General features: G+C 35.9%; 1 long non-coding RNA gene across 1 annotated transcript; it reads right to left on the bottom strand.

The window, feature by feature from the left end:
- Positions 1 to 5,930: 5,930 nt before the first annotated feature.
- On the bottom strand, positions 5,931 to 7,497 carry LOC127847729 (uncharacterized). Its single transcript, XR_008034137.1, has 2 exons — positions 6,861 to 7,497; positions 5,931 to 6,587 (listed from the first exon to the last, which is right to left on the bottom strand). It is a non-coding gene; the product is annotated as an uncharacterized LOC127847729 (long non-coding RNA).
- Positions 7,498 to 23,745: the final 16,248 nt, after the last annotated feature.

The following is a 23,745-nucleotide window of genomic DNA, read 5'->3' on the forward strand; positions in this document are numbered from 1 at the left end:
CATGGTCTTATGTGGTTCAAAAGATTCTGTATAATTTTTTTTAATTTTGACTCTTGCAAACGTTTTCGAACGTTTGATGCTCATGACTTTGCTTTAGGATACAATAAAATCACGTGTATCTTTAGATTTTCCACAAAACATATTTACTAAAATACAGTAGGACGATTTTTCATTGAACAATTTTAAGAATTATTTCAATACTCGTTAAAAATTGCCATATAACCATCGGGTATCTACTAACTTCGACATAAAGAGCATTTGAATTTGTGCAAGCTTTCACATTTAACTGCCATTTGCAGAATGTATGCACTGATTAGATTACACGTAATAGTAAGAATTTTAGCAAATTATTGTTAGCGTGGGTCACATGATTGCGGATGCTGTACTTGAATGACTTATTCGCCCCCTCAGATTCCTACATTATTTTATTATAGACTTCTTGTTTATAAGCTTATTTCTTTAAATTAAATATTGACGAATAAACTACTTTTTTGTTACAAATATCTTACCTGCAGTAAGACTTCCCTTTCCAATAGTTAGCCATATCAAACAACACTCAAAATAGCTGGCGTGAAAATTTCAAAAAGAACGATCTGAAAGAATAATCGAATATGGTTGTAAAAACAGATTCTAACCATACATTAATCATACATTTAAAAAAATGGGCCACGCTCAGTGAAAAGGGCTTGAATACATGCGTGTAAATGCATGTAAATTTGGACTGCACATGCTAATCTGGGAAAACACTTTCCGCCTTAACTTGATTTTGGGTAAGGAGAGACTTTCTTTAAACGAAAAATGTCATAAAAGCGGACAATGTCGTCCCAGATTAGCCTGTGCAGTGCACTGAGCGGTCACCTTAGGACAGCAACCACCTGCCTTCAGCGGTCAGTCAAGGCGCACGGTATCAAAATCATTCTATAATACACCTGAGTATAATGGTCACTTTTCTTTAGCGGTCAACTGTCAGCGGTTTTCACTCCAGAGCTATTTTTCACATATGTTCAAGGGTGTCGATTCGGTCATTTCGAAAAGTAAACACTCAAATTGACCTGCATTGTCGTCCCTTGCCTCTGTTGTCAAAGATTATTTTGTGGGACTATGTTGCGGAAAAGAATTAAAATGGCGAATACTGCCTTTGATGTGTTTAAAAAGCCCAACTGGGACAACAATTAATATAGTGGTGGGAATGTATAAGGTGTCAAGAAAAACACTTAGCTAGCTAGTGTACATGCATCGAACTACAATGTAAATGAACGACGGGTTGTCAAAAGGATTGGTTTGTAACATATGTTACTGACATCGCTATACAGCTGATACCCCACAACACGTATTGGACAACATTTAATTTACGTCAATCACATTGTGATTATTAGAACAAAAACAAGGAATGTCCTAAAACATTTACTGGAACAATAACACATTTTGATATATATTAAATAATACTAGTATCAAGCAAGCAAGTTTATGACTTGGTTTTGCAGATTGTTAAACATATTTAGTTCAGTTTAACGTTGGTTTAGTTGGACATGTATACGAATTTTTCAAATGACCGATTAAAAGAATTACAAATGTATATATGTTTTATGGTTGTGTTTTTTTTAATGAGAATCATCTAGCTACCAGGCGACGTTTCTAATATATGTCATTCATAACAGTTGCTTAACCTCGTTATAAAAATTAGTATATCATTATATAATTCGAAATATATGATATGTTTGAAAATGGTATTTAGCAAGTATGTGGAATGTTACCATCACTTGGTTGAGATATAAGTTCGTGTGTGAAATAGTACCATCATTTTATTGAGATAAACGTGCACAAAAGATTGTATAATGTAATTGTGTTACATATTTTTAACGATATTTCATGTAATAAATTTAAAACACTTTATTCGCATGTAAGCCTTTATTTTATAAAATCTCTATTTAAAATAATATTAATTAATGATAAGAAATTGATTTATACAGTGTTGAACAGTGTTACTGAGGCACAGTGCTTTTATGTATTGTATAATATCTATTCCGGTAAGCACCAATCATGAATACTTATTATCCTGATAAAACCATAAATACAACATCAAATTGTAACACTAGTAAGAATAATAAATCCGAAACTCATGTGTCCGGCAAAACATAGAGTAAGGACGAAACAATTGACGATAAAACAGTTTGTGTTAAATCAGGGCTCAAATGACTTTGTAAGAGCATATTTAAAAATGGCTTTTAAAGGGTTTAATATTCGAAATACATGTATTTCAATCATAAAGTGATATTGGCCATGATTGTGTTTAGGTTGTCGTTGTGAATTAAGTCTATGAATACATAAACAAACTATTACAGCTTTATATATGTGTGTATACATGTATTTAAAGATATTAAATAGAACACAAGGCTGATTTGTATTAAAGCTCAGCGTCGTAAACATGTCTTAACGGCCCCTTTTCTATATGGGGATTAGAGCTCCCAGTTTTATGCGAGTTCGGGCGAGTAACAAAGTGATCAAGTTGGTCGCGGAATTTGTTCAAGACGATTTTATTCTAGTTTTTCCAACTATCATACGACACGCAAACGGCGCGTGCAAGATGACCATATTTTTATATAAAGTTCAAAAGTATATACGATACTAGTCAGATTTTCGACACTCGAACTTTTTTGAAGAATGTACGAGTATGGACGAGTCTGTAATACATTTGACGACATATATCTATTTATAGATGATTACATTGCATAGTGCAAGTATCCCTAACTTACGTCAAACTTTTGTTAGAAAAAAATGCAGCAAAAGACTACAAAAAGGAAAAACATGTGTATGTGTTCGACTTTGCGCGCCAAGAAGCGAGTTATAGCGATTAAAGAAGAGATGTGCAGAGCATATTGCACAATCATGATTCACTCGACATCGAATTGCGATTTTACAGACCTCGTAGCTCAAACTCAGTGTCATAAGGTCTTTTTAATTGTAATCAAAATCCAGTAACTTTTATATTTGTGTTTGTTTTAGACGCTTTGTTTGTGTCTTAACTCTTTTATCTCGACATTTATATATTTGTTATTGCAACATAATGTTTGTAAGAGCACATGCACTATTAATACAGGTAACCTATTTTCTTTACCCAATTCACTAAATATGCTAAATCCCATGTATAATTGTGTTTTAATAATTCTTTGACTACTTAAAACAAACATCAACCGCGTTCAAAGGGATATTTAACATAATAATCAATATGTAGGAAAAGGTAATTATTAACAACTGACAGTGTGTTTTAATTATATAAATACATTTCTTAACAAGACAATTCCTTTCTTATATGTGTACTTCTAAATAACATTTAAGTGCAATAAAGTGTAAACCGCCAGAAGGACGAACACTTAAATAAAGAGCTGAAGTTAAACTGTTGTATTGTCCTTTACGAAATGTGCAGAGGATATACTTTCGGTGAAATACTCTCACATTTTGTTTTCAGTTACATAAAAATATTTATTTTACTTGCGCTTGTTTTACTGAAAACATCTTTCACTGTATTACTCCAAACAAACTACTTTCTCTGTATTTAATGCTAAAGGGTATTGTTTTGATATAGTTACCCTTTAAGATGTTTACGCTCGATCTATTTTCGTATTGATTTGCAATAAGGTACCTTAAACCCGTAAGCACCATTTAAGTACGACTGACTTCCAAATGGCAAATTTACATCTATACCATTCCTTTTCATGTTCATGTATCTTGAGGTTTGTATTAACATCATTCATGCTGTCAGAAACAGCTGACGGTTACGCATGGCGTCTTGCTGAGAACACTTAAGAATGAGTGACATAGTCGAAATTATGTTCCGCCAAACTTTACTTTTATTCAAAATTTACCAGAAAGCCTAGTATCACACAGACAAATAAAATAAAGGCAACAATTGAGTGCTTTATAACAGTTAAAATTATTAAGGCCAGTACTGTGATCTTTTATAAAACAGATAGAGGTATGTATATATATATATATATATATATATATATATATATATATATATATATATATATATATATATATATATATATATATATATATATGCCACGCATGCTTTAAACAAATGAAGTTTTAAGCAAAGAATATGCGTTGATATTACCACAAAAATAAACATCAGTCTATTGTTAATGTGACATGAAAAGAAAGTGCACAATTTGTTGAGTGATACATACAAACCATTTACCGTTTGTATACCTTCCCTTATTTGTGCACGAATTTATGCTTTATTTAAGTAAATAAACATTTACATTATTATACCTTTTGAAATAATAAACATAAGCAGCATTAATGGTATTCATTGTATCATGACGTAAGAGGTTAAACAAAGTTATAAAGTTTTGTGTCATTAAGTCGTGGAAAAAGAGAAATTCCGCCCCCACAAGACCCATGTAATTCGATTCAATACTACTATTCATTTATTAAGTTATAACATCAAAAAGTATTAAAACAGTAGAGCATATGAAAATAATCTAAATCGAGTATATTATATATATCTATCTGGAGAGAACGTATTGTCAAATTTATACACTAAATTCTTAAAAGTCGTTTAAAAATATATTTTGTTATACCACTTTAAAAGACATTTAACAGTTATTGCCTGAGTAATTGCATCTGTTTTAAGTTTAAAGTTAAATATTATTAACTTGTTAATATGCTGTTATTATACGTGAAGATGAAACCTTAAAACCTAAACTACATTTTAAGCCCTAGTCTCACTTTTGCCGGTAGAGCCCCGGTCTATCCCGGTTTGCTAACGCCGGTCGACTGGCGAGAACCGGGTGATTTGTAGAAATTATTTTACGTGGTCACACAATTTACCGGTGCCGCGCCGGTTGAAGACGGTCAATAACCCGGGAGAGTCCCGTTCAACCCCGGACAGGCTACGGTTTATCCCGGTGAAGCCCGGGAAGAGCCCCGGTTGTCGCCGTAATGCCCGGATGGAGTCCCGGTGAAAGTCGACAGCGTCCCGGCAGAGCCCCTGTATACCGCAACTCCGCCGGCACTCACTGGGGCTATACCGGCATCAGACGCCGGCAGAGCTACTGCAACGCCCCGGTTTTACCCCGGTCGTCGCCCCGGCGGAGCACCGTTGAATGCCGGTGGCGTCCCGGCAGAGCGCCAATTTACCGATGTACCGTAGCTATAACGGGACTCTGTCGGCATTCACCGGGGCTCCACCTGGGCACCACCGGCGACAACCGGGGCATTGCCGTAGCTTTGCCGGGGCCTGTATGGGCCCCGGTGGTGCTAGAGTTCCGCCCCGGTTATTCCCGGTGTCGTCCCGGTTGTTTTCGGTGCCGCGCCGGTCGTTGCCGGCCTTTACGGTGAAGCTCCGGTTTTCCCCGATTCATCCCGGTTATCCCCGTTGGAGCCCCGGTTCATCCCGGTAGAGCCCCGGTTCATCCCGGTAGATACCGGATCACGCACCGGTCTCCACCGGCATCATAGTGAGACTGGGCCTTAATGTTAAGATATACTAAATAGTATAGTATAGTATAGTATAGTATAGTATAGTATAGTATAGTATAGTATAGTATAGTATAGTATAGTATAGTATAGTATAGTATAGTATAGTATAGTATAGTATAGTATAGTATAGTATACTATAGTATAGTATACTATAGTATAGTATACTATAGTATACTATAGTATAGTATAGTATAGTATAGTATAGTATAGTATAGTATAGTATAGTATAGTATAGTATAGTATAGTATAGTATAGTATATAAATATTACATGGCTGACAGGGTAACAGTGAATTTGTCAACTTGAGGAAATACTGTCAACCAAGGCGAAGCCGAGGTTGACAGTATTTTTCCGAAAGTTGACAAATTTACTGTCGCCCTGTCAAACATGTAATATTAATTTTATTATACCGAACAAACTTTTCAAACATGAACAATTTATAAGAACCATGAACAATTTTAATATTCAATAATTGTATTTAAATACAGCAATGAATAACCATTTATATTTTAATAACAAAAATAAAAGTACACTGGTTAACACAGTCAATTTCTTATCACTTGATTACGCAATTTATGACGTTGTAAACAGACGACAAAATGGCAAGCAATATTGCCAGCAAACGTTTTTCAACGATAAGCAAGGAGGATATGAAGGTTAACACAGTCAATTTCTTATCACTTGTTCGGTATAATAAAATAAATATAACATGTCTGACAGGGGTCACCCTGTCAGACATGTAATATTTATTTTATTATAACGAACAAACTTTTCAAACATGAACAATTTATAAGAACCATGAACAATTTTAAGATTCAATAATTGTAGTTAATTTCAGCAATGAATAACTATTTATATTTTGATAACAAAAATAAAAGTTCACTGGCTAACACAGTCAAAGTATTCTTTCCTAATGATGCAGCACAATACCAAATGTCACTGGTCTCTTGAAATGATTCTAACGGTCTTTGCCATAATGCTTCGAGTTTAGGGTTCAGTTTAGATAGGTACTTCTCAAAGTATCGGACTGGACAAAACGTACTGCCAGGCTGCTCGTAGATCTTTCCTTCTCCTGTGGTATCATCAGGCGTATCGTCAATCCTAAAAAGATGAACTCATTTAATTGAAAACATTGGTCTGACATTTAAAATTGCCTGAACCCGAAAATAGATATTTTGGCTTAAAGATTACGCGGTTTCACCATGGTGGTTTCACCACTAAAATTCCATGTAATTCATGTTTTTTTTCCCCTCTGTCAAACAAATTAACAGCCATCTTTTATAGTTATAATTCTTTGCAGTAACTGCCAGCTTTTAGTAAAATTACTACCATTTGAAAGGTTGGCATAATATATATTTTTTTAATTGAACCTACCCGTGATTTTTTGTTGATTCTGCGATGACCTGGTGTATAAACTTTCTCCCGGTTGAATCGTCATCGACCCTTAATTCTCTTGACCTCTCCTCAGAAGGAAGTGCATTAAGTTAAACCACATCCTGTTTTGAAAACCACATTGAGTGTAAATGTGTTAATATTCAACGGTACACTGTTGCCACTTAATTTTTCCAGATCGCTGTCGGATATTACAGGTTTGTGGTCGACACTCCCATGTCCACTTTGCTTAAGCTGCTTAACTTTTGACTTGTAGGATTCATTACTTGATGAAAATTGCTGGTCTTTCAAATTAATGTTATACGTGCTTAAGAGATGCTTGGATATCCCCTACTTCAGACTGTCCAAAGTTTTATTCTTTAGTTCCTCGCCGTTTTCCTGACGTACAGATGCATAGAAAAATCGTAACCCAATAACTGGTTGTGAAGTTCCGCTGGATTTTCCACGAGATCACTAAGATCCATGAAATTTGAACGAAGATATTCGTCGTACAAGTTCATACCATGTTTAACTACACGTTTAGTGTTTTTAGAGTCCTTGTCACGATCCAATGCCTTCAAAACTTCCTCGCTTATCGTTGAAAAACGTTTACTTGCCATTTTGTCGTATGTTTACAGCGGAAAGGCAAAACTGCGTACTGCGCGAATGGGACAGTATAATTTTCGAACAGTCCGCACGTGGTTGCTAAGGCTGCGGGATACAGTATTTTTTGTACAGTAAATTTTTTCCCGCTGGTGGCACGTGATTGCTATGGCAGCGGGATACAGTATATTTTGGACAGTAAATTTATTCCCGCTGGGTCTGACAGTATTTCTATGTCACGATGGCCTATGGGAGTTAAGCATTGTCAATAAAAGTGAGGTATAATAGTATAGTATAGTATAGTATAGTATAGTATAGTATAGTATAGTATAGTATAGTATAGTATAGTATAGTATAGTATAGTATAGTATAGTATATAAATATTACATGGCTGACAGGGTGACAGTAAATTTGTCAACTTGAGGAAATACTGTCAACCAAGGCGAAGCCAAGGTTGACAGTATTTTTCCGAAATTTGACAAATTTACTGTCGCCCTGTCAGACATGTAATATTTATTTTATTATATCGAACAAACTTTTCAAACATGAGCAATTTATTAGAACCATGAAAAATTTTAATATTCAATAATTGTATTCAAATACAGCAATGAATAACCATTTAAATTTGTATAACAAAAATAAAAGTACACTGGTTAACACAGTCAAAGTATTCTTTTCTAATGTCGCAGCACAATACCAAATGTCACTGGTCTCTTGAAATGATTCTAATGGTCTTGGTCATAACGCTTCGAGTTTAGGGTTCAGTTTAGATAGGTACTTCTCAAAGCATCGGACCGGACAAAACGTACTGCCAGGCTGATCGTAGATCTTTCCTTCTCCTTTGGTATCAACAGGCGTATCGTCAATCCTAAAAAGATTAATTCATTTAATTAGACACTGGTCTGGCATTTCAAATTGCCTGAAAGCGAAAATATATATTTTTGCTAAATGATTATGCGGCTTTAGTTCCTCGCCGTATTTCTGACGTACAGATGCATAGAAAAAGCGTAACTCAATAACTGGTTGTTAAGTTCCGCTGGATTTTCCACGAGATCACCAAGATCCATGTTATTGGAACGAAGAAATTTGTTGTACAAGTTCATACCATGTTTAATTACACTTTTAGTGTTTTTAGAGTCCTTGTCACGATCCAATGCCTTCAAATCCTCCTCGCTTATCGTTCAAAAACGTTTACTTGCCATTTTGTCGTCTGTTTACAGCGGAAAGGCAACACTGCGTACTGCGCATGCGCGAATGGGACAGTATAATATTCGAACATTCCGCACGTGGTTGCTTAGGCAGCGGGATTTAGTATTTTTTGTACAGTATTTTTTCCCGCTGCTAGCACGTGATTGCCAAGGCAGCGGGCGACAGCACTTTTGGACAGTAATTTTTGTCCCGCTGGGTCTGACAGTATTTATATGTCACGATGGCCTATGGGAGTTTATCATTGTGAATGAAAGTGAGGTATAATAATATATAAATATTACATGTCTGACAAGTTGACAGTAAATTTGTCAACTTGAGGAAATACTGTCAACCAAGGCGAAGCCAAGGTTGACAGTATTTTTTCGAAAGTTGACAAATTTACTGTCAGCCTGTCAGACAAACTATTAAAACATGAACAATTTATACGAACCATGAACAATAATAGATCTAATATTCCATAATTTTATTTAATTTCAGCAATGAACAACCATTACTATGTTGAGTGGTTCAGATTATCAGGCCGAGCAAAATGAACTTCGCTTTATTCGGCACCGACCTAGTAATCGATTTATCCCATCAATTTTCTTAGTCGTCAATTATTTCTTTAAAGGTAGATTCTATATTATTGAGCCAGCTTTCCGTATTTTATTTTCATCACTTGATTACGCAATTTATGACGTACTCGTGTGACGTAATTTCGGTGACGAAGCATTTTGGGACCACAATATGGACATGGTGGTTTTTTAACAGGAAAATATTTGTTTAAAGCTTCGAACGAATCCAAAACGTATTTCGGATTTTGTGTTTGTCATGCATAACACTTTAAGAACAGACACTGGAATTGTATATCATTGTAACTTTATTGTTATTAGCATTGGATTAAATTTGTCATTGAGGTAAGCGTCTCGTTTAAACTAAATTGATTTTTGTATGACTCATGCCAAAGCTTAAATAATGGCGTTAATCTATTCTACTGCACAGTTTCAGTTGCAATCGATATTCTAATTATCCAAATACAACGGAATTGCAAAACTGCGTACTGCGCTTGCGCGAATGGGACAGTCTAAAAAAAAATACCATTCCGCACATGATTGCTAAGGTAGCGGGCGACAGTACTTTTTGGACAGCAAATTTTTCCCGCTGGCGACACGTGATTGCTAAGGCAGCGGGCGACAGTATTTTTTGGACAGTACATTTTTCCCGATGGGTCTGACAGTATTTCTATGTCACGATGGCCTATGGGAGTCAAGCATTGTTAATAAAAGTGAGGTATAATAATATAGTATAGCAGGGAATAATCTACATGTGCGTTCCGCGTCTATGACGCACAAATATCGAAATAAACGCATCGTTTTGAAATATGTGCGTCCACTCGGACGTATTGCTGAACTGTATCCGTGAGTCTTTTGATTTGCTCTAGTCGAGCCGCTGATGTATAATACGAACCAATTAGAATCGACCGTTTAAATAGAATGTGTTATGATATTTTCTCGAGTCCCCGGATGAAAACCTGCTTTAACTTTGTGTAACTTAGTCGTAAATACAGAAACAATGCCTCCGAAATAAGGTGTTGAAGTTTAATCTAAACAAACAAATCTGAACTTAAATAATGGTAGGTCAACGGCTCGAAATTCGGACGTCAACAATAATATTATCAAGCTCGCAATTCGGATGTTAACAATAATATTATCATCGATTTGAATCAAGTTAAAATGTTATAACAGGTTACATTCATGTAACAGATAATGTTATAGCCTATGTGAAGGCAAACAAGATAGTGATAACTCTGAATTTGTTGGGTTTTTTTTTGTTTTCAACAAGTTTTTGAGATTATTACAAGTTTAATGCAAGTATAGTTATTGGGCAAGTGTGATTTAGACACATTTTCTTCACTACTTGGTATCTTTCAAAATTTGGGACCCATTCGTTTTCAAGGTGGACTCATTAATTTTGGCCTGGGACTCATTGGTCTAAAATCTGCGAGTTCAGGGACCCGTAGATAGTAAATTCTAGATTATTCCCTGGTATAGTATAGTATAGTATAGTATAGTATAGTATAGTATAGTATAGTATAGTATAGTATAGTATAGTATAGTATAGTATAGTATAGTATAGTATAGTAATTTAAAATAATATAATATAATATAATACTAGTATGATATACTAAATGATTATACGATAATTTACAAATCCATTGTCTTACCCCAAGATGAACAGACATGTCAAGTGTAAAGGAGGACGGACACTGTTTGCTAAGGTTTCTAAACCAGTAAGCATTTTGCCTGTTGTGTCAAAATTATTTGAAAGAGCCATCAATACTCAGATATCTGACTTTTTTAATGTACATTTTCATGCTTTCCTGTCAGCCTTTAGACCTGGTTATGGTTGTCAGTCCACGCTGCTTAGGGTAATAGAAGACTGGAAAAGAGACCTTGATGAAATTAAGTATGTAGCAGCAATTTTGATGGACCTGTCCAAAGCATTTGACTGCCTCCCTCATGACTTGCTGTTACTAAAGCTTGAAGCCTATGGTGTCACAGGAAGTGCCCTTGAACTTATTGACAGCTATCTTTCAAACAGAAAACAATGTGTAAAGTTAAATGAAACAAAAAGCTCATTTCAAAACGTTTATAAGGGCGTTCCACAGGGATCTGTTCTGGGGCCCGTCCTTTTTAATATCTTTATTAATGACATTTTTCACTTTCTACAAAATAGCAATCTCTACAATTACGCAGATGACAATACCCTCTCTTTCTCTGACAAAAATTTGGATACAGTAAAACAAACATTAGAAAATGATAGCATGACATTAATTCAATGGTTTTCGGATAACAAAATGGAAGCAAATCCTGATAAATTTCAAGCAATATCACTTGGTAAGAAAACACATGATTCTAATATTTCTTTTACTTTGGATGGCTCTGAAATTAAATGTGACGACGAAGTCAACTTTTGGGTGTCACCATAGACTTCAGGCTTAATTTTGATACTCATATTTCCAATATTTGTAGAAAAGCATCAAGACAATTAAATGTGTTAAAAAGACTAGGGAACAAACTATGTAAATTAGGGAAGATAAACATATATTACTCATTTATTATGTCAAATTTTAATTATTGTCCGTTAACATGGCATTTCTGTGGCAAAGTCAACACTAAAAAAATTGAAAAAATACAAGAGCGTGCACTTCGTTTCATCTACTCGGATTATACTCTTACCTATTGTGAACTATTATCCAAATCTAAATTACCATCTTTGAATGTACGTCGCTTAAGATCTATAGCTTTAGAATCTTTCAAAATAATAAATAGAGACACACCTTTATACTTACATGACCTGTTAACTGTTAAACAGACTTCATATTCTTTCAGGTACTCCAATACTGCTGTAATACCTAAGGTAAGGACCACAAGATACGGCATCAGCTCTTTGCGCTTCAGCGCGGCCAGGCTTTGGAATTCTCTACCACAAAACTTCAGAGACCAATCGAACTACAATTGCTTCCGAAGTCTGGTCAGCGCATGGAGTGGAGAGAGTTGCGCTTGTTCTTGCTGTTCCGCAGCTTCATAGCCTTATTTATTTACTAAATTTAGTTGTAGTTTTGTTTGCATTTAGTTTTATTTGTACTGCTTTTTATTTATTTTTGCTTGCATTTCCCTTGTTTTCTTCTGTTTTCTTTGTTTGTATGTGTAGTTATCATCCCTTTCCAGTCTCTATAACCCTAAGAGCGTGAGTCCTTTTGTTTTTGCCTAATTTGTGTGCATGTATTTGCTGCTTTTCATGTCTTAACTATGAAATATATTCTAATTTGTGTTATGCACTTGTGAGGAAGTTGCTGATCAGTTCTTTCCAAATCTGATATATTTTTTTTAGAATTGTCTTATTTGTCGCACTTTTGTGCTTATTTTCCTATTCAGTTTCTTATTTATTTTGTTTTATTGCAGTTTTAGACCTAGGTCAAGATCAGCAACTTCAACACAAATTTTAATTTAATGTATTATTTCTGCCAATTGTATTTGTGATGTTTGTAGTCTGCCAGTTCTTTAAATTTTGTCTCTGCATGAATATATTTGTTTTAAATACCTCATGTCTTAAAAGTCTATAGGATTGATTATGTATCATTTAATGCCGATGTTTGTTTTAAATATGCATGTTATTTATTGTTATTATTGTAAATGTCGGTTAATAGCTATTCATAGCTATGTTTCTTTATTACACATGTACCGACTTAAAATAAAATTTGATTTGATTTGATTTGATTTCTCTGACGTGCCAATAACTTAATATAATCTAATGTATTATTTTCTTAATCAGCATCGTTTCACTGAACTACATGCACATTTTAGGTAGGCTGTCCATGCTTTAAAAAAAATATACTGATTTGTTCAAAACCACCCCCACGCTCGGCTTTTGTCCAGTTTATTTGCCCCCCTGGGGTAAATGAAAGTTCCATAATTCATCGAGATTTTCAAATATGGGCATGCAGTTGGTGTTTACAGATGCAGTAAATGTGTTTAAAGTATAAACAAGATAAAATATGTATTCTTTTACAGACATTTATTTTTTATTACGTGTTATCTATGGAAGAGCGCCATGCAATGTAAGTGGTTTCAGCCAAGTAGAAATTGGGTTGGTTAAAAACAAAGTGTCATAAAATTCAAAATAATATCATTTAAGTAATATTTTGTACTTGGTTTTTATAGATACACTATATACAGCAAAATTACCAAGAAATAGACAGATTTACCGTTTACTTTTTGAAATAAAAATAAAAATGCAACATGCATGATTCGTATTTTCAGCAGTAAATCACCCAATTTAGCCATAACGTTGTTTTAATTTTAAAAATTGAAGAATGTGCATAAAAAATGCAACATATTTAACAGTAAACATAGCTTATGTGCTATATTAAATCAAATTACATAGGAAAGAAACAAAACGCGCCGCAAAGTATGCGATGTCGGCAGGATTCGAACCTGCGCGGAATGATCCCAAAAGTTATTTAGTCTATCACCTTAACCACTCGGCCACGACAACTTCACATTACAAGAAGCTTAAATTAGATATAAATAAGTAAACAATTAAAAAGGCTCTGCGATCTTTGAAGAAATCGCAAAATCGTATTTTTCAGATGATATTTCGATCAAAGTCAATATGTATTGTGAAAATACTGTATTATAAAGGAAGTACGTAAACATATATCAAAATTCGAAGTTTGAAAAAAAAATTCATCTCTCGAAAATAACCGATCATTGAAGATCGGCAATGATCGTAAAATAAATCGCGGGAAATCACTACGGATGCGCTACCTTAATGTGTACACTCTGAATGTAAATTACGCATGTGATATTTGAACATAAATTAGGTATATGCTCTTAAATAATGATTCGTATGATTCATGACGTAAAAAATGAAGATTTGCTTATTGCTATTAATGGTTTAAAACAATTGAAAGATGACTGAACAAAGCGTCTGTCTTCTGTGTCCATAATTTAAACTTAGTGTATATTGTCGTTGACTACGGTGGCAAAGAGGTGACATTCACTCCTCTTTTTTTGAAACTGCACTCCTCTTTTTTCTATCTCGTGGCCACGAGTTAGCTAAGTCGGGATCTCGAGATTGCTATGTCGTGGCCATGAGATAGAAAAAAGAGGAGTGCAAAACTAAATAAAAGAGCAGAGCAATTAAAAAAAGAGCGGTGCAGTAAATAAAGGAAGGGTGCATTAAACAAAAGAGTAGAGAATTTCGAGATCTCGGGATTCCGACATAGCTAACTAGTGGCCACGAGTTAGTCAGCCAATCAAATACTATCTTGTTCCCTCAAATTAATCAGCCAATGAAAACGTTCCAAAAGCAAGGCTACTGTTACTACTATTACTACTGCTGCTGTTGTTGTTGCTGCAGCTACTACTACGTCTACTACTACTACTACTATTACTACTACTACTACTACTACTACTACTACTACTACAACCACTACTACTATTACTACTATCGCTACTGCTGTTACTGCTCCTCCTCCTCCTCCTCCTCCTCCTCCTCCTCCTCCTACTACTACTGCTACTGCTGCTGTTGCTAGTAGTAGCAGTAGTAGTAGTAGTAGTAGTAGTAGTAGTAGAAGTAGTAGTAGTAGTAGTAGTAGTAGTAGTAGTAGTAGTAGTTGTAGTAGTAGTAGTAGTAGTAGTAGTAGTAGTCGAAGTAGTGTCATGGTCCGTCGGTCGTCCATCCAGCGTCGTCCGTCAGTCGGTCGTCCCTCGTCCAAACATCGGTCGTCCCTCGGTCGTCCGTCGGTCGTCGTCCATCGTCCGTCGGTCGGTCATCCGTTGGTCATCCATCAGTCGTCCGTTGGTCGTCCGTCGGTCGTCGTCCATCGTCCGTGGGTCGGTCTTCGGTCGTCCGTTGGTCGTCCGTCGTCGTCGTCGTCGAAGTGGTAGTCGTAGTAGTTATAGTAGTAGTAGTAAAAGTAGTAGTAGTAGTAGTAGTAGTAGTAGTAGCAGTATTAGTAGTGGAAGTAGTAGTAGTAGTAGTAGTAGTAGTAGTAGTAGTAGTAGTAGTAGTAGTAGTAGTAGTAGTAGTAGTATTAGTAGTAGTAGTAGTAATAACAGCAGCAACAACAACAACAGCAGCAGTAGAAGTAGTAGTAATAGTAGTACTAATAGTAGTATGTATTGGTTATATCAGAGCCTTGCCTGCTTTGACCAGCTATATATATGCGTACAGAATATTTACACATGTTACGCAAAATTTGATTGGCTGACTAACTCGGGATCTCGAGATAGCGAAAATTCTCTCCTCTTTTGTTTAATGCACTCTGCCTTTATTTACTGCGCCGCTCTTTTTTTTAATTGCACGACGCTTTTATTTAGTTTTGCACTCCTCTTTTTTCTATCTCGTGGCCACGACATAGCTGACTCGTGGCCACGATATAGAAAAAAGAGGAGAGCAATTTAAAAAGAAAGAAGTGAATGTCACCTCTATGCCACCGTAGTTGACACATTAAAAAAGCTAGCATAATATAAGTACACGAAGTATTTCCGCCTTTGTACTGTAAGGAAGTATTTTTTTCCAACAGGTTTTAAAATATTTTAGACGGTATTTAATACTTAACATAAAACATTTGAGAAGTTTTATTTATTATAACTGCATAGGAGTAATCTTAGAAAAGAATACAGCAATAGAAAATTGTTATGACAGACAGACAGATTTTTTATTCGAGACTTATACAAAGTACATCGTCTATATATATATATACAAGGTATGTTTTTGCTAGAATAGGAGTTCATTTAGCTGCAACAATCTTAATGTATTAGTAAATAAATACAAAGACAAGCTAACACTTGGCATATCAATAATTAATCTGTTTCCAACTCATTTCCAGTTGTACCGGCCTTTTGTGCAGCAGCTGATGTCCAACATAGAAGAGCGATTTCCAGACTTGCCATTGCTGCAGCTCTTCCAGGCTTTCAACACCACCAAGTTCCCCACTGGAGATATGGGCAACCATGGCGAACAGGACATCAAGGTAATGCACTAAACTAGAACATGATATTTACAGTCAACCAATATAATTTCAAAGATGTACTCCATTATAATCAATTGTTAATTATCAGATTGTGTGACAATATTTATAAAATCAATCAGTGTAACTTTTTTATTGTTTAGAAACTGGCTGACCACTTCAACTTTTCCGTTGACGCAGCACTGCACAACTGGAGGCAGGTTCGAGGCAGCCTACAGGGCACAGAGAAGAAGGCTGAAGAGGCAATGGAGTGGGTGACCATCCATTTGCGTAATAGCCACGACCAGCTCTACAAGCTGGCAGCCGTTGGCCTGCTCCTCCCTACATCTACAGCTGGTAGGTACTTGACTAGGCTGTCAACAGCACAATAACAAACGAATGATGTTTTTGTTTTGCTTAAATACCTCTTTGTTCTTAAATCAAAGCGATTCAATAGATATTATTTCAGAGTAGTTTACAATATTGTGTGTATTTCAGACTGCGAGAGGGGATTCAGCACAATGAAAAGGATAAAGACGGAGAATCATGCTCGCATGAAGTCTGCTGTCCTCAATGCACTGATGACGGTCAGCATTGAAGGGCCAGACATTGAGGCAGTAGACTTCGGGAAAATGGTGGATGCCTGGCACCAGGAGAAGCCTCGCAGAACAGTGTTTTGAACATGTAATATGTGACTGTATTGTTGTTGTTTTTCAATCATGTTTTGCTTGCTAATGTCTACTGTTATTCTGCTTTTTATTTAATATTTAAATACATGACTTGAATGAAATAAATTGAGGACAAATAAATAAAGAAAAAAAGAGAAAATGTTGTGTTTTAGAAGCTCCCAAGTAGTGTAGATTTTGATTTAGAACAGTTAAAAACAATAAAAAAAATCGACACGCGGAATGGGGCAATATAAACAATCGCTCATATATATTGTCATTTATGATATACCAGATCGTATGTATTGTCTTCAATATCAGTACGCGTGTAGCTCCGAACCTTACCGTCACTGTTAAACCATTTATGCCTAATGGACTCTCCCATCCTTTTGAGTTGGATCAATTTTTTTCCAAAATTAGGGATGTCTAGTATATTTATTTCTATATTTAGAATATTTCTTGCAGAAATTCCTTTAAACATACAGCGCAGACACTGATGAGACGCCGCATTATGCGGCGTCTCATCTGGGTCTACGCTGTTTGTCAATGCCTTTTTTCCAGACGCTTGGCATAAATGGGTCCAATATCTTTTATTTTACTATATATTTAAAATGTATTTGTTAAGTGGTTCTTCAATGCCATTATTGTATTTTGTAAATCTATGTGACTTTTTCTTATTTTGCGATATATATATGATACATGTAAAAAAGCACAAAGTATGAAATTAAATAAACTAAAAGACAGAAAATTGGTAAACAACGGATTCATGAACTCGTGATCACACGAAACTGGATTACTTCCTGCATTTGGAGCCGTCAGTTTCATATGTGACGTTCAATTGACCACGCAAATTATCTGTGCGCTTGGTTACATCAGACTTACTAAATACATATATGAAACTTGATATTATGTGCTAGGATTATATGCAAGTGTTTGATGGCACAATTGTAGCTTGTTGGTGAAAGTCTCAATCAGCGTTGACGCATCCAGTGCCGTTTAAAATAGCGGTTTCAACACCCTAGCTCACGAGTTATCAAGAATCCATGATCAACGTGGTCATCATGTGCGGCTCTACAACATTACGAGGGTCAAGACCCGTAATCTGTTTATTCACCAAATAAGACAGAGTTTGCAGTTTAGTGGTGTACACTATATCGAGATTGCGTACAGTACAGCTCACGCAAAACCAACAAATTCCGCGATCCGCGGAGTTTGACGACATCAATTGTTCGCGGAGTCGACTCGGCATCGACCATCTGGTCGCCGAGTCGCCGTGTCTGTTCGCCGAGACACGCCGCGGCACGCCTCGGCATGATGCCGAGGAAATTGTTGGTGCTATAACGCTGAGTCACTCGGCGAAAAATCTTATAAACTATAATTTACCTGGGATAGAAACTGATTACAAGTTCCGAAATCATGATGTTTATTAAATGTAGATTAACTACGTTCGGACATTTCCTCTAATAAAATATAATTTAAACACACTGTATCGTTAACGTTACGCTGTTTCAGTTCCTTCATTACTGAAACAATTAGTGTATTGTATACTGACTGCAGCTTCTTGGGAAAACAGGGCTTAATTCATATGCATAAATTGTCAACCCAGTACCAGAGACTGTCTTTAAACGAAAAACACCATACAATCAGAAAGTGTCGTCCTTGATTAGCTTGTGCGAACTGCACTGGCTAATCAATGTGCACAGGACACCACTTATTGGACATACATAAGGCCCCGTTTTCCCTGAACGCAGCCAATATGTACAGATTTCAATGACAAACGGGCCAATGTCGTCGCACAGGCTGTTAAACACTATTGATTACATACACACACTCACTGTCTGCAGTGTACCAGTGGTGAAGCATAAACAGGCTAGTCAGTGTACACAAGCAGATGCGGTGGTCATCGTTCTTAGGGTAGTTAAGAGCAGACCGACTTGCAAAACTAGCTCTTAACCTTAATTGTTCGCAAGTGAACAACTAACAAGAGAGGTGTTTGTCAGAAACACAATGCCCCCTTCTGCGCCGCTTTGAAGCCATATATTTGATCTTTGACCTTGAAGGATGACCTTGACCTTTGACCACACAAAATGTGCAGCTCCATGAGATACACATGCATGCCAAATATCAAGTTTCTATCTTCAATATTGCAAAAGTTATGACCAATTATAAAGTGTTCGGACGGACGGACTGACGGACAGACAGACAGACGGACGGCTTGACGGACAGTTCAAAAACTTCATGCCACTCTTCGGGGGGCATAAAAAAACACGTACGTATGCCAAATACTGCTGTTCACAGAACATTATTGTATTTCAGCTAATGGAACCACATATATCTCAGACACGTGAAGTATCATATGCAAATGATGATGATGATGGTGATGAAAATGACGACCACGACGCCGCCCCGCCACCGCCGCCGATGCTGCTGCTGCTGATGATGATGCTGATTATGTTCAATATCACGACCGCATTTAAACATAGATGTAGAAGTGGACCGCTAAACATTAGAACTGACGTGTATACATGTACATCGAACAAGCATAATAGGCTTCTATTTAACCATTTACCACTTAGATACGTATTTTCACGCATTTGTAGTCCCTTGGAAAGTTATATTTAATTTAAGACCTTTCTTACTCGATTCAAGTTCTTAAGCCTTCATCTACAAACATTAGATACTGATGAGCAGCAAACAGCATTAAACCTGAACAGACTGCGAGTTACTCGCAGGCTGTTCTGGTTTTATGCTGTTTGCACACAGCCATTTCCACTTTGCTGATAGGGAAAGGGTTAAACGAGTGTTCTGATTTAAAATAAGTAGCTTTTCTTCACATGGACTGGGTATTAAAGATAAAGACCGCAGGAGCACATTGGCAATCGAAATAGCGCGAATTATGTACCCCGCAAATTCATGTGTTGAACATAACGTTAAGAAAATAAAAACACTGTCATAACATTATTCTTACAAAATTCCTTGCGTGTCATGAATTACCAAAAGGTTGTAATCGTAGCACCATTATACGTTTGCCTTACATATACGTATCGAAGGCAATGATACGTGAAGTTTTCAGTGGTAAACCTTTATCATGATTTTTGGCAAAAAATGCATTGAAACATTTGGTATTTATACCTGCTCTAACTGACACACTTAAAATGATCGCATTACCAAAAAGCTTTAAAATTACGACGAAAATGATCACCTGAACACTATTTTAGACTTAAATAATCAATTTACATAATCGCGCCTGTAACTTAAGAAGCTTATCCAAGCAAATATTCAGCAATCAATACAACCATGACCTACTTAAATACAATGGCTGTTTATACAAGTTAACATGTAATATAATGTGATTCACATAACTACTGAAAACCACACTATGGCGCATAGGCGTTTGCAAGTAACAGGATTAAAGATCTTTACTACAATGTAAAGCGTGCTGTTCATGAATGTTCCTTATTCTTGATCATACAAATAGTTGTCTGAAAAGGCTTGATGTATAATACAATGCATATTGCAAATCATTTACAATGGCAGGAAAATAATATGATCGGAAGAAACACGTATTAAATATCCTTGCTTAATGACACATCAGACCACCATGGCATGCACCTGTTTAATTGTTCTGAAGTGTTAATACTCGCTTGGCTTGGCTGGGATATCGATTTTATCAGACCGCCATTCCCGGGCGTTGTATCAGATTGCAAAGATACAATACGTATTCAAATGTTTGTTTGAAAACTAACGGCGCACTGTCATGTTTTCAGCGCTAACATGCACGTAGGCCATGCTTAAGTACGGTATACTTTTCCACAATGAAATTGAGGCCTTGACATAAATTATTGCATTTTTAAGAGGGTTTTAACATGCAATTTAGTTGCAGTTTCGTAACATGTTACCGCTGTGTGCTGTAAACATTAAGCTTGTAATATGATGCGAGAATAAAAGTAGGCCTGTTAAAGGGAGCTTACACTTTTGAATGAAATAAGAAAACGAATGAGGTGTATTGCCAATATATGAAGGAGTGTCCCCCATTTATATGTGGTACTATATTTTTGTGCTTTATTATTCACATATCCATAATACTTTTTATGGAAAAGACGATTATATAAAGTACAACATGGTAGATAATAAGACGAGACTTAATGTCATTTGCAGTACATAGGATATACACTTTTTTTATTAAAAAAACAAACATAATAAAATGCAACATGAATTCAAAACCATAAATATATATAATAAAAATATGTTATGTGTTTCTATTATACAATTAATCGATTTTATGATGCTTGTTTCAAACAGAAAATGATAACTGATCGCACTTAATAAAACGACTCATCCTATTACGTGTATATCCCAGTAAACCATGTCTCGTAGGAAAAGAATATAAATACACATCTAAAAACTTTAAGTGTATTATCAATAACGTAAATAATGGCCAGCTTGTAGGGGAATTTTCTTTTCTTTATTTAAGAGTGTGCAAATATAGTATCAGTTTAACGATCGGTATGTCCAGTTCCGAAAATTGGAATAACAAATATATATCAAGCATTTGCGTTACACACGGAAGTTTTATACATAAAAGTAGTTAATAAGATATCAGCTATGTCTGCCCGACTTAAGTTATTCATTGAAAATAATTGGCATTGCAAATATGTTCTTCCCATTTCACAAAATCTTAAAACAGCAAGCCCAAAAATTAAAGGACGTACTTGCAAACCTATTTTATCATATACAAAAACAAGCTTTGCAGGGGTATCGATTGCAAGAGACCGGGATTTTCCAAAGCCGTATCAGATTTCACAAGTACAATTTAAACTTATGAGGCGTTCGCCATGGGTCTTATAAATATTGGGTGTATTAACATAAACGAAATATCAAGCGCACAAGCCCTCCCGTTCATCATGTTTAAGGTACACGATCTTCAACAATAGACAAATACATACTAGTAATACATGCCATGGCCAATGCGTCCCAACAATATATACCAGAGTGCAAGCCTTATTTTTATATTATAACGGGTATTGAACATAACATACATACTTTGGAATTTTTACAAGTTTAAGATTTATAAAAATATGTTATGTTAAAGGTTTAATAATCGTACGGTCAAATTAAACATTATATCAAATCGCTGAAGGCACTGAAGTTGTTCGCTATTGCATAATCTTAGTTTTCAAAATTATGTTATAGCTTTTTATACCGCAAGTTTGAAATGCACACAACCCATTCAAATTTATAAAGAGTGTGTCGCAAAGCACAGGTTGAAATGTGGGTGCACTGTTTATCCTCATATTAATGTTATAGAGATAACTTAGACAAAGCAACAACAATATGTCTCTCTTTTTTCGCAGATGGTTGCTGCACTGGCAGCCATCTTTAGAATTTTGGTTGCCTTGCTAAAGAATAACAAGCCTAGAATCATGTACACGTTGTAAAATGTGTATCTAATACTACATTTATTTTCTTTAAATTATTGAGCAACAATTTTGGCGACATGACAGACGTTTAAAGCAAGTCTCGTTTCCGAAATAATCTACGGGATTTAACTGTGTAAACTTTAACTCAATATAGATCTAGTTATCGACAGACACAATAATTGTTTTGACAGATGACATCCGATTGATAATTTAATTAAATGTATGCAGATATAGAGAAATGTTAACAATCGCACAGCGTATTTTCTGTGTATGTTTCTATATTTCGATAACATGTGTTATAGATTAGTATACAATCAATATTTGTAAATAGTTATACTCGGCGAATCGCCGCATCTACGCGGCGTTACTCCGCGAATCGATGCCGAGGCAAAAACAATTTTCGCCGAGTGCCTCGGCATCATGCCGAGTAAATACGCGGCGAAAATACGTTAACAGAAGAATCTGTCCGCGGCGTAGCCGCGGACTTTGTTGGTTTTGCGTGAGCTGTACTGTAAGTCTATCCTGCGGCGGTGTGATTATCTGGTGTTATGAAAATGGACTTTCTCCAGATGCATTCAGATATTAGAGCGAATGCTTTTTACAGATCCATACCTATTTTTAAATCTTTTACAATATTATTGGCGTCGCACTGAAGTGCGGCGACTAGTATGTAATACGTTTTTATTGCTTATGGGAGGAGAAGTTATTTTACGGATCAATGTATATATTTTTGTTGTCATAATATATTGCATAGTGGTGATTTTTTGTGTAAATTAGTGTAAATAAGTACTGCATTTGTGCCTATTACATTTACTACAACATTTATTGCCAATAATGCAAAGCTAGTTTTTTTAATTAATAACTGATCACAGGGACTGGGCAAAAATAAAAGATCACAGGGGCTGGGCAAATACGCGAACCGGCGAAATTTTCTGGTTTTGTATAAAAACAAAACTTCTTTGTTCCACTATCCTAGCAACCACCAAGTTACTAATAAAGGCGCTATATAGCGCGAAGCGCGACACGTATTACGAATTGCAATAATGAGTCTTGATAAAGGAAGCAGCCGCTTATCAATGAGGAGCACCATCACAGCACCCCAGTCTCATTACTATCAAGTCCTCCTACAGGTTTTTTTAAGAAACATATATAGAAGGCCGCAGGCCTGACCCGTATCTTGCCAGTGGTATGGACCCTTTGGTATGGTCCTTTAACCCCGCTCACTATCCAGCGTTTAAACTTCCGGGTTTACATTTAAACCGACTATTAATAGCTTATTAATATCTTAGTTAGAAGGTGATATTTCAAGCGGTTCTGTAGTGTAGGTGGTTACACGCTCGCTTCACATGTGAGAGGCCCAAGGTTCGAGCACCAGTAGAATCAAATTATTTTATTTGTGTTCTATGTTAACTTTTTGTTTTGATGTAGACATTTTAGTTTAAATAAATATGCTGTTTTATTGTACCCATTTTTTGTCTTAATTATGCCCATGA

Source organism: Dreissena polymorpha, chromosome 10 (assembly GCF_020536995.1).
Source record: "Dreissena polymorpha isolate Duluth1 chromosome 10, UMN_Dpol_1.0, whole genome shotgun sequence".
In the NCBI taxonomy this organism is placed as follows: domain Eukaryota; kingdom Metazoa; phylum Mollusca; class Bivalvia; order Myida; family Dreissenidae; genus Dreissena; species Dreissena polymorpha.